The sequence below is a fragment of the Sesamum indicum genome, unplaced genomic scaffold (genome assembly GCF_000512975.1).
Source record: "Sesamum indicum cultivar Zhongzhi No. 13 unplaced genomic scaffold, S_indicum_v1.0 scaffold00125, whole genome shotgun sequence".
In the NCBI taxonomy this organism is placed as follows: Eukaryota; Viridiplantae; Streptophyta; class Magnoliopsida; order Lamiales; family Pedaliaceae; genus Sesamum; species Sesamum indicum.
In genome coordinates, this window is record NW_011628052.1 from 304577 (window position 1) to 326885 (window position 22309).

Consider the following 22309-nt stretch of genomic DNA (forward strand, 5'->3'; position numbering starts at 1 on the left):
TATAAATATCCCCCTACACGTCCTATGTTTCTTCACGTTTCAAACAATTGTCTATGTAATTTCTTTCACATCAATGAAACTTGTTCGTGATACTCTCTAGAGCCCACAAATGTTTGAAGTTTTTCTTCAAACAAATCCTTTTGAAGAAGAGAAATTAATCCAAGAATTGAGAAGGGCTTGTCACTCTATAATAGATAGATATTCTAAAATAGTAGATTGTACTTGGTACATGTTTTGTTTGGTTTGTTTGAGAGTATTCTAACACGTGGCCTTTCTCTTTTTTTATTTCTGTGATGAAATTGACAAGTGTTAAAAAAAGTAAAAGTAATTACCAATTAGAATTTCGATATCCGCTTGGAAGCCAGCACAATCGAGCATGATGAACAAGCACCAAGGAAAGGATAAGGTGGTAGTGGTATTGGGTGCCACTGGCACAGGCAAATCGAGCTTGGCGATAGACCTGGCCACACGTTTCGGGGCAGAGGTCATCAACTCGGACAAAATTCAGGTCTACAAGGGCCTAGACATAGTAACAAATAAGGTGAGCAATGAGGAATGCCACGGTGTGCCACACCATTTGCTCGGAATCATTGATCCCGACGTGGATTTCACTGTACATGATTTTTTGCATCATGCATTACTGGCTGATGCCATCGTGCAGAAGAATCGGTTGCCAATCATTGCTGGAGGGTCCAATTATCTGAGCCTGATCTAAAGGAATTTCGTACACCAATTTTTGTAATAGTTGGATAGTATTTTCTGGTGATTTCCACTCTACACTACTCAAACTGAATTAATACTCACTTCCATATGAGTATGATCAACGAAGGAGGTAATCCGTACACAAACTAAATTTGTACTTACTTCCATATGATGCTTCAACATATGTATTAACAAAATTTATAATTTTGATAATTTTAGTAATTTATACTAACAGCTCGAACACTATTTTAATTGGTTGAAGTAGAGATAATGAATGTTGTTCGTATATAAGTAGAAGAATCATATGAAAGTAAGTATTAACATAGTTTGAGTACGGATTACATCCTTCGTTGATCATACTCATATGGAAGTGAGTATTAATTTAGTTTGTGTAGGGATTACATCTTTTGTCGATCGTACTAAATGTATCAGCAAGTTTTAACTAGTCGCAAATAGGATTATATGTATTTCTTGTTGATGTGCATAGGGATAAATTAAATCAAATTGTTCGCGATTGCATTTGAGATTGATGAATAAATGTATAACGCGAATATATTAGTATAAGACGACTAGCACGGATTGTGATCGCATGTTAACGTTTATGATATCTATAAAAGCGTATTAATACATGCAATATTCTTGAATATTAACGACGAAAAGGTTGTGTGATTAATTCCTGCAATATATAATGAAGAATTCATGTAAAATAATTAAGGAAACTAATTTGCTACTGCATACAAAAGCGTTATTGCAAAACTAAAACACAAAAAAAAAATATAATAAATGGATGCAATCAGTATCATCAACGGATGGATACTGCAACTTAATTACTTTCATATTAATCTTGGACCATAAGATGTCCCAATTCATGAATCAATTTTATATAGTAACAATTACAAGAAAAGTGTAATTAACATTCAAAATTTGCCCCATTTAACTTTCAGTAAATCTAACTAAGAGATAAAATCTGTAGAGCACATTTATTAACGTTCAACTAATATAGATTTTGTCATTATAATATATGTTTTTACGTATATAGTAGGTTGACGAATTAATGAGAATACTTTTTCAGATCCAAAATTCAATTTTGTAAACTCACTCGACTTTACTCAAAAGCAAATCCTATGTAAGATATGGATAATCACTATGTACTTCGTCATTATCTTTTAATTTCTCATAATTTTTTCTTATTTGATATAGTAAAATTACTCATTATACATCCCAAGAATAATTTTTTTACAAAAAATAATTATCGATGATTTTATTGCATCTCTTATGGTACCTGCACGGTGTAGATTTTGGCTTCTTAATTATGATTAGTATTTGTATTATCTTTTTACGACACCTTCGCGATAATTAATGATTCTTTTCCTATTTCATAAATACAGTAAAAAATACAGTATTTTGGACAGAGCCTTGCTCAAGATTTATTTGAATTGTTATATAATAAGTGGATAGGGATAGGGGTGAAGTTATGAATGGCTTGATTTGTTCCATATTGTTAGTACGTATCTATGTATAAATATCCCCCTAAACATCCTATGTTTCTTCACGTTTCAAACAATTGTCTAGGTAATTTCTTTCACATCAATGAAACTTGTTCGTGATTCTCTCTAGAGTCCACAAATGTTTGAAGTTTTTCTTCAAACAAATCCTTTTGAAGAAGAGAAATTAATCCAAGAATTGAGAAGGGCATATCACTCTATAATAGATAGATATTTTAAAATAGTAGATTGTACTTGGTACATGTTTTGTTTGTTTTGTTTGGGAGTATTCTAACACGTGGCCTTTTTTTTTTTAATTTCTGTGACGATATTGACAGGTGTTAAAAAATGTAAAAGTAATTACCAATTAGAATGTCGATATCCGCCTGGAAGCCAGCACAATCTAGCAAGATGAACTTTTCAGTTCGGGGCATGATGAACAAGCACCAAGGAAAGGATAAGGTGGTGGTGGTATTGGGTACCACTACCACAGGTGAATCGCGCCTGGCGATAGACCTGGCCACCCGTTTCGGGGAAGAGGTTATCAACTCGGACAAAATTCAGGTCTACAAGGGCCTAGACATAGTAACCAATAAGGTGAGAAATGAGGAATACCGCGGCATGCCACACCATTGTGCATCATGCATTGTTGGCTGCTGATGCCATCGTGCAAAAGAATCGATTGCCAATCATTACTGGAGGGTCCAATTCCTTCATACAGGCACTTGTCATTGAAGACACTAAGTTTCCCTCCAAGTACGAGTGTTGTTTTCTCTGGATGGACGTGGCGATCCCTGTCTTGCATTCGTACGTGTCGAAAAGGGTTGATCAGATGGTGGATAGTTGGTGGAGGAGGGTAAGTCATTTTTTGACCCAAAAATTCGTGACTATGATTATGGGATTATGCGTGCCGTTGGGGTCCCCGAGATGGATGAGTTCTTCAGGAGTGAGGGTGTTGTCGATAGTGGAACTAGGGCTAAGATTCTTAAGACGGTATTGATGAAATTAAGATGAACACTTGCAAATTAGCTTGCCGTCAAGTTGAAAAGATTTTGAGGATGATGGAGGAATTCGGGTGGCGGATCCACCGGTTGAACGCCACATAGGTATTCCTTCGATGTCGTGGAGATGCCAATCAAGCATGGGAGAAATTGGTGCTGGAGCCTAGTACGAACATTGTGGCTCCTTTCATTTGCAAAGAAAACTTAAATCCAAAATTGACTGGATATGAACAATTAGTATGATCAATTATGTACCTTCGTGCATATAAACAATATGTATGAGCAGCAAAATTTTGTAGTCCTACTGATATACTGAGTTTAATATCATGGCGGTACAATCATGTTAAAGCATTAATATTCAATGCTTTGATCAGTGAAATATATATGTAATCCAATTTATACTAATTCATACTCATGTCCGTGTGATTATCATTATTACCAAGAAATATATATAATCTTATTTGCATTTAGTTAAAACTTGCCGAATCATTTACTACGATCAACAAAAGATGTAACCCCTACTAAAACAAAATTAATACTCACTCCCTTATGAGTATGATCAACAAAGGATGTAATCCGTAATCAAACTATTTTAATACTTACTTCAATATGATGCTTCTACATACGTACGAACAAAATTTATTATCTCTACTTATATCAATTAAACTAGTGTTCGAGCAGTTAGTATGATCGTTTAAATGTTAAATCCTACTTATTTGTATACGTACAAAAATACAGTTTCTGTCTTGTAATTTATGAGGGGGTATCATTTTTTGTGCTACACAAATTATGAAAATTAGTTTTTACAAGACTAAAATTGTCAAAATTATATTACTCAATAAAATATAAATAAAAATACTATGGGTGTGTAGGTGGATATATATGTACACATATGTATCCGGAGTTCTTGAATAAAGTTGAAAATTAAATAAAATTATTCGTGATTGGATTTGGGGTTGATGAATAAATGTGTATACAAATATATTAGTATAAGATGTCTAACACGAATTGTGATTGCATGTTAACATTTATGATATATATAGAAGCGTATTAATAATCGCTATATTCTTGAATACAAACGAGAAATTAGATGTGTGATTAATTCTTGTAACGTTTATCTAAGTTAATAAAACTCATATTTGTACATTTATGATGCTTCCATCAACGAAATATTTAGTCCTAGTTAGCAAATTAAACTTTGTTTATAAAATTATTTTGAAATATAATCCTACTTATATCAATTTAAAGCTTATGTCAGTACAATCAATATGATCAAGAATAGTTCCAAATTATCTTAATTATAAATGTGAATATATTAATGATGTTTGTATCAATAAAGTATAGTATAGTCTTGTGCAATCTTATTTATACCAAGTAAAAATTCATGTTCCCTGGATTTATTATGATCATCAAGTGTAAAATCGTGTACTCGCAATTACTATGCTCTACCAAAGAAGTTATTATGTTGATCCAGTCTAAAAACCAATGTCCGTACAATTAGGGTACAAGAATGATGTGATGCTTTTACTAACAAATAATATGTGTACCTTCCTCCATATGAACAATTAGTATGATCAACAAAATTATGTAGTCCTACAGATATACTGAGTTAAAATTTATGGCAGTACAATTAGTATGAAAGCATGAATATTCATTGCTTTGATCAACGAAATATATATGTAATACAATTTATACCAATTAAAACTCATGTCCGTGCGATTATCGTGATCAACAAGAAATATATATAATCCTATTTGCAACTAGTTAAAACTTGTTGATACATTTAGTATGATCAACAAAAGATGTAACCCTACTTGTTAAAATTTGTAGCCCAATGACTTCTTAAAACGCCTACCTTGTCAGCCCAATTACCTGACCCACTTGGCAACCCACAACTGACCCGGTAACCCGACTTATCCTATCTACCTAATTATATCAAATCCTTAATCGTAAATCTCACTTTCCGTCTTCTCTATTTCTTTTGCATCGTCTACTTCCTCTCCTCTCAAAATCCTCTCTGTGATTTTCTTCCTTCTTTTCCGCAAAAGCCATGGCCACTTTCCTAGACCAATCTAATGGTTTTAGGAGCCACCAAGATTTGCCTTATCTAGCACAGTTTTCAACCCTCTAAATAGGGGTTTCTCCCTTTCGGCTAAAACATGAATCAAGTTGTTTTCTCCTTTACCATTCACAAAAGTTCTTTGTGAAATATTGAATTGGGGACTTTGTGACCGTGTGATACTGAGATCTGAGTGATCGGAGTTGTAGTCGGTTTCTTTATTTGTGGAGTTACCGTGAATCGGTTCATAGCGAAAAAGGTGCCTTGTGACCATATCCCTTTATCGAGATATTGGATCCGGCTACTCTGAGCCTGTTAATCACTATACTTTTGATTTAATTATTTCCTTATTTCTTTCATTTGTTATTATCATTTAAGTTGTATATTGGCCTGTAATAATCTTAAGGAATTTTGTAATCCAATTTTAGTAATAGTTGGATAGTATTTTCGGGTGATTTCCACTCTACACTACTCAAACTAAATTAATACTCACTTCCATATGAGTATGATCAACGAAGGAGGTAATCCGTACACAAACTAATTTATACTTACTTCCATATGATGTTTCAACATATGTATAAACAAAATTTATTATTTTGATAATTTTAATAATTTATACTAACTGCTCGAACACTATTTTAATTGGTATAAGTAGAGATAATAAATTTTGTTCGTATATAAGTACAAGAATCATATGGAAGTAAGTATTAACTTAGTTTGAGTACGGATTACATACTTCGTTGATTATACTCATATGGAAGTGAGTATTAATTTAGTTTGTTAGGGATTACATCTTTTGTTGATCGTACTAAATGTATCGACAAGTTTTAACTAGTCGCAAATAGGATTATATGTATTTCTTGTTGATGTGGATAGGGATAAATTAAATCAAATTGTTCGCGATTGCATTTGAGATTGATGAATAAATGTATAATGCGAATATATTAATATAAGACGACTAGCACGAATTGTGATCGCATGTTAACATTTATGATATCTATAAAAGCGTATTAATAATTGCAATATCTTGAATATTAAAGAGGAATAATTTATGTGTTTAATTCCTACAACATATGATGAAGAATTCATGTAAAATAATTCAGGATACTAATTTACTACTGCATACAAAAGCGTTATTACAAAACTAAAACAAAAAAAAAATATAATAAATGGATGCAATCAGTTTCATCAACGGATGGATACTGCAACTTAATTACTTTCATATTAATCATGGACCACAAGATGTCCCAATACATGAATCAATTTTATATAGTAACAATTACAAGAAAAGTGTAATTAACATTCAGAATTTGCCCCATTTAAATTTAAGTAAATCTAAATAAGAGATAAAATCTGTAGACCACATCTATTAACGTTTCAATTAATAAAGATTTTGTCATTATAATATATGTTTTCACATATATAGTAGGTTGATGAATTAATGAGAATAATTTTTTGGATTCAAAATTCAATTTTGTAAACTCACTCGACTTTACTCAAAAGCAAATCCTACGTAAGATATGGATAATCACTAAGTACTTCGTCATTATCTTTTAATTTCTCATAATTTTTTTCTTATTCGATATAGTAAAATTACTCATTATACATCCCAAGAATAAGTTTTTTACAAAAAATAATTATCGATGAATTTATTGTCTCTTATGGTACCTGCACGGTGTAGATTTTGACATCTTAATTATGATTGGTATTTGTATTATCTTTTTACGACAGCTTCACAATAATTAATGATTCTTTTTCTATTTCATAAATACAGTAATTTGGACCAAGCCTTGCTCATGATTTATTTGGATTGTTATATAGTAAGTGGATAGGGATAGGGGTGATGTTTTGAATGGCTTGATTTGTTCCATATTGTTTGTACGTATGGATGTATAAATACCCCCTACACATCCTATGTTTCTTCACGTTTCAAACAATAGTCTAGGTAATTTCGTTCACATCAATGAAACTTGTTCGTGATTCTCTCTAGAGCCCAAAAATGTTTGAAGTTTTTCTTCAAACAAATCCTTTTGAAGAAGAGAAATTAATCCAAGAATTGAGAAGGGCTTGTCACTCTATAATAGATAGATATTCTAAAATAGTAGATTGTACTTGGTACATGTTTTATTTGTTTTGTTTGAGTGTATTCTAACATGTGGCCTTTTTCCTTTTTTATTTCTGTGATGAAATTGACAAGTGTTAAAAAAAGTAAAAGTAATTACCAATTAGAATGTCGATATCCGCCTGGAAGCTAGCACAATCTAGCATGATGAATTTTTCAGTTTGGGGAATGATGAACAAGCACCAAGGAAAGGATAAGGTGGTGGTGGTATTAGGTGCCACTGGCACAGGCAAATCGCACCTGGCGATAGACCTAGCCACCCGTTTCGGGGCAGAGGTCATCAACTTGGACAAAATTCAGGTCTACAAGGGCCTAGACATAGTAACCAATAAGGTGAGAAATGAGGAATGTCGCAGCGTGCTACACCATTTGCTCGGAATCATTGATCCCGAGGTGGATTTGACTGTACATGATTTTGTGCATCATGCATTGCTGGCTGCTGATGCCATCGTGCAAAAGAATTGGTTGCCAATCATTGCTGAAGGGTCAAATTCCTTCATACAGACACTTGTCAGTGACGACCTGAGTTTCCCTCCAAGTACGAGTGTTTTTTTCTCTGGATGGATGTGGCGATCCCGGTCTTCCATTCGTACGTGTCGAAAAGGGTTGATCAGATGGTGGATAGCGGGTTGTTGGAGGAGGGTAAGTCATTTTTTAACCCAAAAATTTAGTCACTATCATTACGGGATTAGGCGTGCCATTGGCGCCCCTGAGATGGATGAGTTCTTCAGAAGTGAGGGTGTTGTCGATGGTGATATTAAGATATTGATGAAATTAAGATGAACATTTGCAAATTTGCTTGCCGTCAAGTTGAAAAGATTTTGAGGATGAGGGAGGAATTCGGGTGGCGGATCCATCGGTTGAACGCCACAGAGTTATTCCTTCGGTGTGGTGGAGATGCCAATGAAATAGCGTTATTATAAAGCTAAAACAAAAAAAAAATAAAATAAATGGATGCAATCAGTATCATCAACGCATGGATACTAGAACATAATTACTTTCATACTAATCATGGACCACAAAATGTCCAAATACATGAATCAATTGCATATAGTAACAATTGCAAGAATAGTATAATTAACATTCAGAATTTGCTCCAATTAAATTTTAGTATATCGAAAGAAGAGATAAAATCTGTAGACCAGATTTATTAACGTTCAATTAATATAGATTTTGAGTTTGAGTCTTGTCCGAATTTTTAATTTGGTGCTTTTCTTTATTTTCCATTTCATTTGTCCTAATGCTACAAAATGATATATAATTAGGAACATTTGGCCACAAAATTTGTCAAAATATGACATGAAATAAGCACAAAATGAGATCCTATCAAATATCTCCCCACTTAACCCTTTGCTCGTCCTCGATGCAAAGAAATAGAGATAAAATAGGTTAAAAAATTTCATTCCAAAGTTTATGGATATCAGATGAAAGTACCCAATCAAGAATCTAGTTAAGTGTTCAAAGAATGGTACACCATATGATAAAAGACAACTCAACAAGCTTCAAACATGTTTTCACAAGATGATTTCATCAAAAACTAAGCATGAAAAACAAGTGGACTGTGCTCTCATATCTCCCAATCTCTCAAGTATTTTTGGTTGAGTGTTTTGCTCAAATGCTTGCTATGAAAATGATTCACCATAGGCTTGATTATACACCAAAATGTCCACCACTTTTAAATATACACACATTTTAATCAAGAGGTCTTATATTTTGGTTGTAATGGGGCATTGGTTTAGGGGTAGGAAGAATAAGGAAAAATGAGGTGAAAATCCAATAAACTAAATTAGAGCACCAAGTAATAGATATAAGAATCCAAGCTTCTCAAAATTGATCTATCTTATACTCTAATTTCATGTCCCACTTTCCTCGACTTGAGTTGTGTCTTTTTTAAGAGAAAGAGTATTTTTTTTCTTTGACTTCCCCGATTTTTTTATTTTTCCTTTTTCTTTTGAAGGTATTCTTTTTTTTTTTCTCTTTCTTTGTCTATTAAGGCATAGACCCAAGTTGTCACGTGACATGTTAGCTCATAAACCTCCTATACAAAAATTGAAATATCCCCACATTTATTGTCAAAACACATACTTAGAATACATTTTTATTTTCTTGACGCTCTACTAATCCTTAGAAGGGCCAAATAAGGGTAATAAAGAGACGGTAGAGTTTGTTTATACTTGGGGTTTCATAACAAGAAATTAAGGCTTATAAGGCTCAAATGGGCTTACTAAGGGGAATTGCATGTGGGTGGTCTTTTAAACTAAAGGGATTTTTATCCTAGTGCCTTTATCATTTTGAAGTGTATGCATAGAGATGTGGTCTCGATTTGGTCCAAAGCAAGTTCTAGGAAGACAAAATCATGAAGCATTGTCTCTCAAGACAAGAAAAAATATAGATTTTCATGAGTGTATAGGCTAAAAATTCCTCTCTAGGTAGGTTATGTCCACCAATTTTCCACATTTAATTTTCAACTCAAATCACCATTTGCAAAATAAGTTCTTAACCGTAAGTTGTCAAGAGTCATTAGGTGCACACCCTTATCACACATTACCAAATTATTACTTGATTAGCCTGAGTCTTTGATCATAAAGCTAACATAAGGACAAGAAAAAAAAATATGTAAGGGGTAGCAAGCATCAATCAAAACAATTAATACACCAACACTCACTTTTCTATCAAAGCAATCATCAAAACACCCTCCCCCCACTTAATTCCACATTGTCCCCAATGTTGTAAGCATGCATATGTAGAACAATAAAATAAGAGAAAGGAGAAAGAGAACGTCCTTTAGTGATTTGGGGGTAACTGGTGGAACTGCGGCAGCTCAAGAATTGTGAGATTTCGAATGAGAGGGAGAGTTCCTTATGGATGCTCATACATCTTGAGAAATTAGTTGGCCGAATTACGCATGGGCACGCCTAACTGTAGGGTTGATGCATGTTCACCTTGACCGGAAAAAATCGATTGTAGTGGTATCACAACATTCACAAGAAGTTAGAGGGAAAAAAATTGAGAAAAAGAGAAGGACATGGGTTACCTCCCAAGAAGCGCCTTTCTTTAACGTCATTGGCTAGACGTTGTTGTGCCTCAACTTAAATGAGTTGGATACTCTAAATCCACTTCTTCTATGTAATGCACCCAGTGATGGTGTGGATTTAGGAGAACTTGACGGTCCATGGATGACTTCTTCCTTGAACTTATTTTGTCATGAAAGACTTTGTTCATGTAAGTTCTTGGACACAAGGTGAGGCATTTGGTAATTGTTGTCTTAAATGCTCCTCCACCATCGAACATAGCATTTTTTACACCAAAGGATCAATAAAAATCAATGAAAAAAATAGAATGCACATTATTAGAATATTTCATGGCACCACTAATTCTAAAACTCATAACCTCATTATCAAATTCCATAGAGGGAATTCCGACATCGACTTCAATTTTGGTTTTTGAGGTTTTAAGGAATGGTCTTTCTAGCAAGATGGATGTAGAATTGGGAGAAGTATCACCCCTCATATCAAGCACATAAAAATCAGCAGGAAAAATCAATTCATCAGCTTGTACAAGTACATCCTCAAGAACTCTTTCGGGGTAAACTACGGAATGATAAGCAAGTTGAAGAACGACCCTCATTTCTTTTAATGGGCCAACATTCAAAGATTCATAATCGGTAAGATGCATAATATTGATAGAAGCACCCAAATCAGACATTACTTTTTCTATTCCAATCTTTCCAATTTTGCAAGGGATAGAAAATGTACCTGGATCATTGCATTTAGGAGGTAGTTTCTTTGAAGAATGATAGATAGATTTTCTCCCATACTTACCCTTTCATTATCTCTCAATTTGGAGTTGTTGGTGCACAATTCCTTGAGAAATTTTGCATGGCGAGGTATTTGTTTAATTGCATTGAGTAGGAAAATATTTACCTCAACTTTGAGTAAAGTTTCAAGAATCTCTTTTTCCTCTTCCTCCTCTTTGGACTTGGCGAATCTCTCCGGGAAGGGAGGTTTGGGCACGAACACCTTGGGACTTTCCTTGCTGACTTGGTTGGATTTTTCAGCTTGTTTTCGGAGAATTTTGAGTGCATCCTCTATTTTGTCCTGCTGTGCGTGCCCACGCCTAGTGTTATTTTCGAGTTGTAGCTCTTTCCCACTGCACAAGGTAATAGCACTAAAGTTTTGTTTAGGCTTAATAATAGTTTCGGAGGGAAAGTTACCTTGAGACTCCAAGCGGCTGACAGAGGAGGCCAGTTAGCTCATTTGAGATTCCAAATTTTGTATGCTCAAGCAAGGTTTCTTGTTGGAATTTGTGAGTTTCTTATTGGAATTATTTGGTGCTCAAGGCGAGTGTTTTCACGATATCTTTCTAGGGGCATACCATTATTGGGAGGTGTTGGTAGTGGTGGTGGTTGGTGTGGAACCCTTTGAAAGTTTTGAGGTTGATTGTCATACCTCAAATTTGGGTAATCTCTCCAACCGCGGTTATAGGTATTGGAAAATGGGTCATATCTCCTTTGTTTTTGCTCAAAAAATCCACAGACAATGTCAGCATGTTCGGTTGATTTTTCGTGAAGTGTAGGACAACCGTCGGTACAATGTCCCAAAGATGTACATATGCCACAAGTCTTGACTTGTTGAATGCTTCCCCCCTATAAACGTTTCAACAAGAAAAGTAAGTTTATCTAACCGTTCATTAATAGAAGTACTTACCTCGTTTACCCTTCGTGAGGGGTTGTCGTTTCTACTACCGAATTGTTGAGAATTAGCCGCCATGGTTGTGATTAGTTTCGTGCTTTGGTTTGAGTTTTGTCATACAAAGCACCTCCACTTGCTGCATCCACCAAGCTTCTATTTGCCTTAGACAACCCTTCGTAAAAATATTGAATTAGAAGATGTTCGGGAATTTGGTGATGAGGGCAACTCTCCACAAATTGCTTGAATATGCCCTAATACTCAGAAACTTTCACCGGAGAATTGGCGTATTCCACTTATTTCCTTCCAGATGTTTTTAGTCCTTGAAGCGGGGAAGCAGTTGTCAAGAAATTGTTTATCGAGCTCGTGCCAACTAACAATAGATCCCGAAGGTAAGGAGTAGAGCCAATCTTTTGCTTCATCGCCCAATGAGAATGGAAAGGCTCTTAGCTTGACTTGTTTTTCAGTGACTCCTTGAGGTCTCATGCTGGAAAACATCACATGGAATTCTTTAAGGTGCTTGTGCGGGTCTTCACCTGCAAGGCCACGGAAAGAGCGAACCCAGTGGATGAGACCCGATTCAAGTTCAAAATCAACATTTAAATTAGAATATTCAGTGTAGAGTGGTTGTTGATTTAATTCAAGGGAAGTCATCTTTTTGATCATTCGTTCCGAATTTTGAGCCATGATTTCGTACTTAGAGTAGCTAGACGCGCGCACGTCTAGCTTAGAATCTGCTGCTGGTTTGGAAGAAGTAGAGGCCTCTTCCTTGTGTTGCTTGGTTTCTTTTTGGAGTCTATGAGCCTTCTTCTCGATCTCTGGTTCAAATTCAAGTTTACCTATATGAGAAGAACGCGGCATAAAACCAAGTAACAAAAAAAATTAATTTAAGAACACCAATCCCCGGCAATGGCGCCAAAATTTGATTGGTGTCGATTCCACCAAAAATAATTCCTACGAACACTTTCATAGAAGTGTGAGTAGGGTTGAATCCACAGGGATTGGTTTTAAATTAATTCATTCAAAAAATAAAAATAAAAATACTTGGGGGGGTTTATGATTGTGAAGAAGAATAAAAATAAAAACTAAATTAAACTAAAATCTTAATAAAATTAGAAGAGATAAATATAAGAGAAAAGTATTCCAGTTAAAGATAGGATCATGCTTAATTCCATGGTCGATCATAAATGCAAAGATAACAATCATTCATGATAGATAAATTGGTTATGGCCGCTGGTACGACCTAACGGCCTCACCTTTTCTTACCTTGTGGATAGTCAAGGAACGTCCGTTGACTAAATCTCTAATCAGTAAACAATCTTGGGAACGTCCTCAAGATTTAATTTACCAACAGCATGAAGAACTAGAAAGACCCATTTCTAACTAATAAATTTCTACGAGGATTTATTTAAGTTAGATTGTGCATTCCCCAAAACATAATCGAAAACTTCTACATAGTCAATTATGCTATGTTACCATTAGTTATTGAACTAAACAAACAATTACGGATTTACAAGTTTAATTGGCTAGGGAAATATTCTTGACAATAAATCAGATTATTTGTAGTGAAAGCATAGAGAACAACACAAATACCAATATGAATAAAAGTAGAAAGCATAAATTAGATCTTACAACCTGTTGCATTTAAGCATCACCAAATCTTCAACCGGAATAAGAGAACTAGCTAAACATGCTAATGGAAAAATGCATGAAATGCAAAGTAAGAAAATATTATAAAAACATAGAGAAATAAAAGTGTTCAAAAGTTGTCTCGTAAACCGAATTACATCACCTATTTATAATAGCTAGATACCTAATTCTATAAGGATTAAAAGTAAATTCCTAATTGAACTAAAGGACTTATGGAAATAAAATTATAATCCTAGTTAAACTCCTTATTCATCGAAAGGAAGTCCATGTAGCTCCAAATTCTTGCCAAAAATTGAGTTTGAGTCTTGTCCGAATATCCATTTTGGTGCTTTTCTTTATTTTTCATTTTATTTGTCCTAATGCTGCAAAATAATATTTAATTAGGAGCATTTGGTCACAAAATAGTTCAAAATATTACATGAAATACGCACAAAATGCGATCCTATGATATTCCTTCGACGTGGTGGAGATGTCAATGAAGTATGGGAGAAATGGGTGTTGCAGCCTAGTACGAACATTGTGGCTCGTTTCATTTGTAAAGAAAACATTGATCCGAAATCGACTGCATATGAACAATTAGTATGATCAATTATGTACTTTCGTGCATATGAACAATTAGTATGATCGACAAAATTTTGTAGTCCTACTGGTATATTAAAATTCATGGAGGTACAATTAGTGTGAAAGCATTAATATTCAATGCTTTGATCAGCGAAATATATATGTAGTCGTATTTCCATTTGTATAGAATTTTAAACATGAAATATATATAATACTATTTGCATGTAGTTAAAACTTGCCAATTCATTTAGTACGATCAACAAAAGGTGTAATTCCTACTCAAACAAAATTAATACTCACTTCCATATGAGTATGATCAACGAAGGATGTAATTCGTACTCAACCTAAATTAATACTTACTTCCATATGATGATTTTATGTACAAACAAAATTTATACCAATTAAAGTAGTGTTCGAGCAGTAGTGTGATCATTCAAATGTTAAATCCTACTTATTTCTATAGGTATTAAAATATAGTGTCTGTCTAGTAATTTATGAGTGGGTGTCATTTTTTGTCCTACATAAATTATGAAAATTAGTTTTTACAAGACCAAAAGTATCAAAATTATAAAACTAATAGAATTAAAATTACTAAAATAATTAGTGTTATCAATAAAATATAAGCAAAAATACTATGGGTGTGTAGGTGGACATATGTACACATATATATCCAGAGTTGTTGAATAATGTTGAAAATTAAATCAAATTATTCGCAATTGCATTTGAGGTTGATGAATAAATGTGTAATACGAATATATTAGTATAAGACAACTAACACGAATTGTGATCGCATGTTAACATTTATGATATCTATAGAAGCGTATTAATCATCGCTATATTCTTGAATATGAACGAGGAATAAGATGTGTGATCAATTCTTGTAACATTTATCTAAGTTAATAAAACTCATATAAGTACATCTATGGTGCTTCCATCAACAAAATATTTAGTCCTAATTACCAAATTAAACTTTGTTTATAGAATTATTTTGAAATATAATCCTACTCATATGAATTTAAAGCTCATGTCAGTACAATTAATATGATGAAGAATTGTTCCAAATTAACTTAATTATAAATTTGAATATATTAATGATGTTTCAATCAATAAAGTATATTATAGTCTTGAGCGATCCTATTTATACCAAGTAAAAATTTATGTTTCATGTATTTATTATGATCATCAAGTGAAAAATTGTGTACTTGCAATTACTGTGGTCTACCAAAGAAGTTATTATATTGATCCAGTCTAAAACCAATGTCCGTACAAATGGGATACAAGCATTATGTGATACTTTTAGTAACATAATATATATGTACCTTCCTGCATATGAACAATTAGTATGATCAACAAAATTATGTAGTCCTACTGATATACTGAGTTAAAATTCACAGCTATACAATTAGTATGAAAGCATGAATATTCAATGCTTTGATCAACGAAATATATATGTAATCCTATTTATACCAATTAAAACTCATGTCCGTGTGATTAGCATGATCAACAAGAAATATATATAATCCCTACTTGTTATCATCCGATACATTTAGTACGATTAACAAAAGATGTAATCCCTACTTGTAATAATTTGTAGCCCAATGACTTATTAAAAGGCCGATCTTGGCAGCCCAATTACCTGACCCACTTCGCAGCCCACAACCGACCCGGTAACCCAACCCATCCTGTCTACCTACTTATAAACCCTCCGTAACCCTAAATCTCACTTTCCCTCTTCTCTGGTTTTTCTACGCTGTCTACTTCCTCTCCTCTCCAAATCCTGTCTATGATTTTCTTCCTTCTCTTCTCCGGGAGCGTTGGCCACTTTTCTAAACCAATCTAATGATTTTAGGAAAGCCACTCAGGTTTTCCTTCTCTTCCATAACCCCTTTAAATAGGGGATTCTCCCTTTGAGCTAAAACATGAATCAAGCTGTTTATCTCCTTCACCATTCACCGATGTTCTTTGTGAAGTATTGAGTTGGGGTCTTTGTGACCGTGTGATACTGAGATTTGAGTAATCGGAGTTGTAGTCGGGTTCTTGGTTTGTGGAGTTACCATTAGTCGGTTCATTGTGGAAATGGTGCCTTGTGACCTTATTCCTTTATCGACATAAAGGATCTGGCTACTCTGAGTCTGTTAGTCATTATCCTGTTGATTTAATTATTTCATTATTTCTTTCATTTGTTATTATCATTTAAGTTGTATATTGGCCTGTAACAATCTTAAGGAGTTTCGTACTCCAATTTTTGTAATAGTTGGATAGGATTTTCTAGTGATTTCCACTCTACACTACTCAAACTAAATTAATACTCACTTCCATTTGAGTATGATCAATGAAGGAGGTAATCCATACTCAAACTAAATTTATACTTACTTCCATATGATGCTCCTACATATGTATGAACAAAATTTATAATTTTGATAATTTTAGTAATTTATACTAATAGCTCGAACACTAGTTTAATTGGTATAAGTAGAGAAAATAAATTTTGTTCATACATATGTAGAAGCATCATTTGGAAGTAAGTATTAACTTAGTTTGAGTACGGATTGCATCCTTCGTTGATCATACTCATATGGAAGTGAGTATTAATTTAGTTTGAGTAGGGATTACATGTTTTGTTCATCGTACTAAATGTATCGCAAATAGGATTATATATATATCTTGTTGTGTGCATAGGGATAAACTAAATCAAATTGTTCGCGATTATATTTGAGATTGATGAATAAATGTATAATACAAATATATTAATATAAGACGACTAACACAAATTGTGATTGCATGTTAACGTTTATGATATTTATAAAAGCCTATTAATCATTGCTATATTCTTGAATATTAACAAGGAATAAGTCGTGTGATTAATTTCTGTAACATATAATGAAGAATTCATGTAAAATAATTCAGGAAACTGATTTACTGCTGCATACAATAGCGTTATTACAAAACTAAAACAAAATAAAATAAAATATATGGATGCAATCAGTATCATCAACGGATGGATACTACAACTTAATTACTTTCATATTAATTATGGACCACAAAATGTCCAAACATGAATCAATTGCATATAGTAACAATTACAAGAATATTATAATTAACATTAAGCATTTGCTCCAATTAAATTTCAGTAAATCTAAAGAATAGATAAAATCTGTAGACCAGATTTATTAACATTTAATTAATAAAGATTTTGTCATTATAATATATGTTGTTTCATATATAGTAGGTTCACGAATTAATGATAATACTTAAACTCACTCGATTTTGCTCAAAAGCAAATCCTACGTAAGATATGGATAATTACTAATTACTTCGTCATTATCTTTTAAGTTTTCATAATTTTTTTCTCATTCGATATAGTAAAATTACTCATTATACATCCCAAGAATAATTTTTTTACAAAAACTAATTATCGATGGATTTATTGCATCTCTTGTGATACCTACACGGTGTAGATTTTGACATCTTAATTATGATTAGTATTTGTATTATGTTTTGACGCCACCTTCGCAATAATTACTAATTCTTTCCTATAAAGTAAATACAATAAAAAATACAGTAATTTGGACAGAGCCTTGCTCATGATTTATTTCAATTGTTATATAGTAAGTGGATAGGGTTAGGGGTGAAGTTATTACTATGCATGGCTTAATTTGTTCCACATTGTGTGTAAGTATGTATGTATCAATACTCCCCTACATATCCTATGTTTCTTCATGTTTCAAACAATTGTCTAGGTAATTTCTTTGACATCAATGAAGCTTTTTTGTGATTCTCTCTAGAGCCCACAAATGTTTGAAGTTTTTCTAGAAACAAATCCTTTTGAAAAAGAGAAATTAATCCAAGAATTAAAAAGGGCTTGTCTCTCTATGATAGATAGATATTCTAAAATTGTAGATTGTATTTGGTACATGTTTTGCTTGTTTTCTTTGAGAGAATTCTAACACGTGGCCTTTTTCTTTTTTTTTTTATTTGTGTGAGGAAATTGACTGGTGTTAAAAAAAGTAAAAGTAATTACCAATTAGAATAGCGATCTCCTCCTGGAAGTCAGCACAATCCAGCATGACGAACTTTTCAGTTGGGGGCATGATGATCAAGCACCAAGGGAAGGTTAAGGTGGTGGTGGTATTGGGTGTCACTCGCACAAGCAAATCTCGCCTGGCGATAGACCTGGCCACCCGTCTAGGGGCAGAGGTCATAAACTCGATTAAAATTTAGGTCTACAAGGGCTTAGACATAGTAACCAATAAGGTGAGCAATGAGGAATAATGCCGCGGTGTGCCACACCATTTGCTCGGAATCATTGATCCGGAGGTGGATTTCACTGTACATGATTTTGTGCATCATTCGTTGCTGGCTGTTGATGCCATCGTACAAAAGAATCGCTTGCCAATCATTGCTAGAGGGTCCAATTCCTTCATATAGGCACTTGTGAATGACGATACTGAGTTTCCCTTCAAGTAGTAGTGTTGCTTTCTCTTGATGGACGTGGCGATCCCGGTCTTGCATTCGTACGTGTCGAAAAGGGTTGATCAAATGGTGGATACCGGGTTTGTGGAGGAGGGTAAGGCCTTTTTTGACCCAAAAAATCATGACTACGATTATGGGATTAGGCATGCCATTGGGGTTCCCGAGATGGATGAGTTCTTCAGGAGTGAGGGTCTTGTCGACGGTGAAACTAGGGCTAAGCTTCTTAAGGCAGCTATTGATGAAATTAAGATGCACACTTGCAAATTAGCTTGCCGTTAAGTTCAAAAGATTTTGAGGATGAGGGAGGAATTCGGGTGGCAAATCCATCGATTGGACGCCACAAATGTATTCCTTCGACGTGGTGGAGATGCCAATGAAATAGCGTTATTATAAAGCTAAAACAAAATAAAATAAAATAAATGGATGCAATCAGTATCATAAATGCATGAATACTGCAACTTAATTACTTTCATATTAATCATGGACCACAAAATGTCCAAATACATGAATCAATTGGATATAGTAACAATTACAAGAATAGTATAATTAACATTCTGAATTTGCTCCAATTAAATTTCAGTATATCGAAAGAAGAGATAAAATCTGTAGACCAGATTTATTAACGTTCAATTAATATAGATTTTGTTATTATAATATATGTTTTTTTCCATATTAGTAGGTTGACGAATTAATGAGAATACTTAAACTCACTCGATTTTACTCAAAAGCAAATCCTACGTAAGATATGGAAAATCACTAAGTACTTCGTCATTATATTTTAATTTCTCATAATTTTTTTCTCATTTGATATAGTAAAATTACTTACTATCCATCCCAAGAATAATTTTTTTACAAAAAATAATTATGGATGGATTTATTGCATCTCTTATGGTACCTGAACGGTGTAGATTTTGACATCTTAATTATGATTAGTATTTTTATTATCTTTTGACGACAACTTCGCAATAATTAATGATTCTTTTCCTATTTTATAAATATAGGAAAAAATACAGTAATTTGGAAAGAGCTTTGCTCATGATTTATTTGATTTGTTATATAGTAAGTGGATAGGGTTAGGGGTGAAGTTATTACCATGCATGGCTTGATTTGTTCCACATAGTGTGTAAGTATGTATGTATAAATACCCCCCTACACATCCTATGTTTCTTCATGTTTCAAACAATTGTCTAGGTGATTTCTTTCACACCAGTGAAACTTGTTCGTAATTCTCTCTAGAGCCCACAAATGTTTGAAGTTTTTCTTGAAACAAATCCTTTTGAAGAATAGAACTTAATCCAAGAATTGAAAAGGGCTTGTCTCTCTATGATAGATAGATACTCTAAAATTGTAGATTGTATTTGGTCAATGTTTTGTTTATTTTGTTGGAGAGAATTCTAACACTTGGCCTTTTTCCTTTTTTTTTTTATTTTTGTGATAAAATTGACAGGTGTTAGAAAAAGTAAAAGTAATTACCAATTAGAATGTCGATCTCCTCCTGGAAGCCGACACAATCCAGCATGACGAACTTTTCAGTTGGGGGCATGACGAACAAGCACCAAGGGAAGGTAAGTGGTGGTGGTGTTGGATGCCACTGGAACAGGCAAATCAAGCCTGGCGACAGACCTAGCCACCCGTTTCGGGACAGAGGTCATTAACTCGAAAAAAATTCAGGTGTACAAGGGCCATTAAATAGTAACCAATAAGGTTAGCATTGAAGAATGTCGCGGCATGCCACACCATTTGCTTTGGATCATTGATCCCGACGTGGATTTCACTGTACATGATTTTGTGCATCATGCATTTTTGGCTGTCAGTCATTGCTGGAGGGTCCAATTCCTTCTTAGAGGCACTTCTCAATGACGACACTGAGTTTCTCTCCAAGTTCTAATGTTGCTTTATCTGGATGGATGTGGCGATCCCGATTTTGTATTCATACGTGTTGAAAAGGGTTGATCAGATGGTGGATAGTAGGTTGGTGGAGGAGGGTATGGCATTTTTTGACCCAAAAATTCGTGACTATGATTATGGGATTAGGCATGCCATTGGGGTCCCCGAGATGGAGGTGTTCTTTCGGAGCGAGGGTCTTGTCGATGGTGAAACTATGGCTGAGCTTCTTAAGGCAGCTATTGATGAAATTAAGACGAACTCTTGCAAATTAGCTTGCCCTCAATTTGAAAAGATTTTGAGGATGACGGAGGAATTCGAGTGGCAGATCCATCGATTAAACACCACAAAGGTATACCTTCGACGTGGTGGACATGCCAATGAAGCATGGGACAAATTGGTGCTGGAGCCTCGTATGAACATTGTGGCAAACATAGATCCGAAACCAACTGTAGGTACTCCATCCAATGCCATTGAAGTAGCTACTACAAACAACTAGTGGATCGGAAGGTGGCATCATGGTTTGTGTTGGTCGGTTTTTGGATGGGTAAACGGATGGTGGTCTTTGGATGAATCGTTCGATGAATTGTTCTAGGTTGCTAGATTTGTAAGAACTTACATTATGTTGTTAGATATGAGTAAACATAAGAAGGAGGAATTGTAATGGCATTTTGTGGTTTTGATAATGAAATTGAAAGCCTCAAATTTGAAGCTTTTGTGCATTTTGTGTTATGTTGATAAAGAATTCTGGTAATAAATTTTAAGAATGAAACTGAAAGCCTAAAATTGCAGTTGTTAATTAATTTAGTAATAGAATAAAAATGAAAATAAATTTTCAGCCATTTCTCCACCCTTTTCAACAATATAATGAATTTCCAGCAACATTTCCGCATCCTTTTCAGCCATATCTGCACCTTTTTCAACAATATAAGGAATTTTCAGCATTATAATGAAAATGAAAACATTTATTTCTGCACCATTTTCAACATGTCAATAAGGAACATTCATTTCATACTAACATCAACAATTTACAACATCCTGTCCACAATTTACAGCCTGTCTTCACAAAAAACATGAACATCCATTTACAACATTTCTTCAACAACAACCTGTCCACAGAACCCCCTAACTCATAACATATGCAATCACAACTTATTCCTCAAGTTTCTCAAGTACCTTGAGATTACAAACAAAAAATATTTCAATCAAAATACAAAAGTACTTAAACAAAAGGTGAATTCCTCCCATCTGTCTTCTTGCCTTTGTGTCCATTGTCCTTTGATTGTGATAACACATTGTTCGATCGTGATAATGTAACATACTTCTTTCCATCCTTCTCCAAAAATGTACATATTGACAGAAGAGATTTGGTCTCTGGTTGTAAAGGTTGTTTTGGAAATACCTCCTATCTCGCTATCCATCGTGGTAAAGCTCTAATATTAACTTTTGGGAATGATGGTTGCACATGACTTGGTTGAGTTAGTGGAGGTGGCCTAGAGCTTTGAGCTGCATCTTCTTGTTGGGATGTGGAAGACTTGTATGAGGACTTCCATGGTTTTTTGTGTGCAACTTTTTGTTTATACCTAGGTGGCTTGAATGGTTTGGGTATTACCTATAAGGAGAATGAAATAAACTGAATAAGTGAATGATAAACAAAATTCTTGAAATTACTTGAGAATTACTTA

At 34.1% G+C, this 22309-nt stretch overlaps 4 pseudogenes; all 4 read left to right on the forward strand.

The window, feature by feature from the left end:
- Positions 1-376: 376 nt before the first annotated feature.
- Positions 377-3430, forward strand: LOC105179168 (annotated as a pseudogene).
- Positions 3431-7476: 4046 nt separating this feature from the next.
- Positions 7477-8151, forward strand: LOC105179170 (annotated as a pseudogene).
- Positions 8152-18332: 10181 nt separating this feature from the next.
- LOC105179171 lies at positions 18333-19133 on the forward strand (annotated as a pseudogene).
- Positions 19134-19159: 26 nt separating this feature from the next.
- On the forward strand, positions 19160-21123 carry LOC105179172 (annotated as a pseudogene).
- Positions 21124-22309: the final 1186 nt, after the last annotated feature.